At 40.0% G+C, this 2,570-nt stretch overlaps 1 long non-coding RNA gene across 1 annotated transcript; it reads left to right on the top strand.

The window, feature by feature from the left end:
- The first annotated feature begins 446 nt into the window (after positions 1 to 446).
- LOC133663793 (uncharacterized) lies at positions 447 to 2,396 on the top strand. The gene is made up of 6 exons (XR_009828412.1): positions 447 to 495; positions 604 to 692; positions 774 to 1,453; positions 1,541 to 1,619; positions 1,843 to 1,887; positions 1,972 to 2,396. It is a non-coding gene; the product is annotated as an uncharacterized LOC133663793 (long non-coding RNA).
- Positions 2,397 to 2,570: the final 174 nt, after the last annotated feature.

A 2,570-nucleotide genomic window follows, 5' to 3' on the forward strand; every position in this document is an offset into this window, starting at 1 on the left:
ATTTGTATGATTGACACATGTCCAGTGTCATTGTTTCACGGACCATACATATGCTGGCCCCACATCACCCTGGAAAAAGGAGCTGCACCCCGACCAGAAACAACTGGTGAGCAGGTTTCAAATTGAGTAAAATTTTGACATTGGAGCCAGTATATGATTAAAAATATATACATTTATTGCTTTGTGAAGTGGCCGAGGTTATCTTCAAGTCGAGTAATGTAAAATGTTCTCATGAATAGCTCGAGTATGTTTTGGCCTGCGATCGTCCAGCTATGGAACTGATTGTTAAAGAGGGAAGGGTGTGTTTAACCCGAGAAGAGTTTTGGTCTCTGGGGTTGTCCAGAGACATGGACTCCACGGTCAGTTCTGTAACTGTTATGTTTGTTTCACTTGACTGCTTATTCCATGGATATGTATAACTTTGTTACATCTGTAATGTGATGACAGATCGGAAATGCTTGCCTCCAGCTGGTTCAGGAAGCTGCTCAGAGACATGTAGGATTTCTTAGAGCTGCACAACAGAGGCTGCTTTTAGTCATTAAAAAATCTGACTCAATGGTTAATATAAAAGCTCACATATCCTCATGTTTTTGGATTCAAAAGTGTTACAGGGCAAAGATGTCTTCATTGCCAACATGTACATTGTACCAACGTGGAAGCACAAAGACGTTGATCCAATGTCAAGCCTTCCAGTGAGTACAATGAAATTTGAATGATAATAGCTACACTAATCTGAAATGTATTTCTAAAATACTCATAAATGTTTACTACAGAGGGATGCACATCTAAAGGATGCACTCCTCTTCCCAGCGTGGAGCAAGCACAACGGGCCAGAGCATTGCCTTCTCTGTGTAAGTGTTGAAAAGAAAAATACTGGAGATATCTTATAATTCTTGTGCAATTACATTATTTATGCCTCTTTCTGCATTGACCATTGTAGGTGTTGAGGCCGGCAAAGAGAGAAATTCTCTTGCTGGACTCTCAGTTTGCCCTTTGGCCATCTGGTTTTGGCGATGAGGTGTACAGAGCCATCTTTAGGTCCCTTTATAATAATCCTGGCCACAGTTCCATTTTGGCCACTTTTTGTTCCAGCCATGTTCTGGTTTTGGCTATGGTTCTGTTCTAGTCATCTTTCCCTTCCCCGCTATGCTCATGTTTTAGACATGTTCTTCTTTCGGCTATGTTCTCATTCTAGCCATGTTCCAGTGGTGTGCTACAAGGGTCCCCAACCACAGAGTCATGGACCAGTACTGGTGAAACGATATTTTGTTCATGCTTTGGCAGTGTTCTAATAGAATTTTCACTTGTTTATTTACAATTTGTCTTCATGTTTTAATATGCCAAGTGGCTTATTGCATTTTATTTTATTCACATTTGGCTTTTTTACTGCAGGAGCATTGCGCAGCACATCGTCCCAGGAAGCTGGAGTGAGCTCACTGGAAAAGACATGCAGGTAATAGGTTTACTCTATAAAATATAAATGTCTTGTAGTAAGCCCAAAGGCTGTATACATTTTCATGGTGCTAATGTGTATTACCAGGAGATCCCACGCCAGACCTCGGGGAATGACTGTGGTGTTTTCATGCTCATGATAAGTTGAGCATTTTTAAAGAAGAAGAGTAGGTTAAACTTCCCCCACAATGATGTGAAACACAGTATCAAATTACAAAAATATTTGGTTGCAATTATTGCTTCCAGAGATATTCCTATCCATCACATTTCCAGTATTGATGTTGACGGCTCTTTTCATCAATTTAGTAGATTATTACAAAGTAGAGAAATATTTTTTTCATTCCACAATTATTACATGTGCTCAGAAAAATTACTATTTTCTATTTTTAGTACTCCCTCTGGCTCTGTACGGACACTACCTTTCACTACAGTGTGGTAAGTATTTAGATATTTAAAAGATTTTAAATCAAGCGGCTCTGAGAGGTAAAAATAATGAACTCATTGTTATATCTGCTCTAGCTGGACATGCAGTCAATCCGGCGTTGGTGGTGTGTCCTTCTAATGGAGCGCTTTGGCATTGACGGGTAGGACAACTTTTTGAAATATCTGATGTATTGTTTATCATGATTAGTAGCTGCCTGCGATGAGGTGGCGACTTGTCCAGGGCGTACCCTGCCTTCCGCCCGAATGCAGCTGAGATAGGCTACAGTGACCCCCCGCGACCCCAAAAAGGGACAAGCGGTAGAAAATGGATGGATGGATGGATTAGTAACTGTAATCTGAAGAGCTTTTCCTTCAATTTCCCCAAAGGCATGGCCAGAGGTTCTGTTATTGGACAGACAAGGCGAGCAGCCTATTGCAGGGCATTCTTCAGCCAGTCTTTAGGGCATGGGTCACCAACCTTTTTGAAACCAAGAGCTACTTCTTGGGTACTTATTAATGCGAAGGGCTACCAGTTTGATACACACTTAAATAAATTGCCAGAAATAGCCAATTTGCTCAATTTACCTTTAACTCTATGTTATTATTAATAATTAATGATATTTACACTTAATTGAACGGTTTAAAAGAGAAGAAAACACGAAAAAAATGACAATTAAATTTTGAAACATAGTTTA

Source organism: Entelurus aequoreus, linkage group LG13 (genome assembly GCF_033978785.1).
Source record: "Entelurus aequoreus isolate RoL-2023_Sb linkage group LG13, RoL_Eaeq_v1.1, whole genome shotgun sequence".
Classification (NCBI taxonomy): domain Eukaryota; kingdom Metazoa; phylum Chordata; class Actinopteri; order Syngnathiformes; family Syngnathidae; genus Entelurus; species Entelurus aequoreus.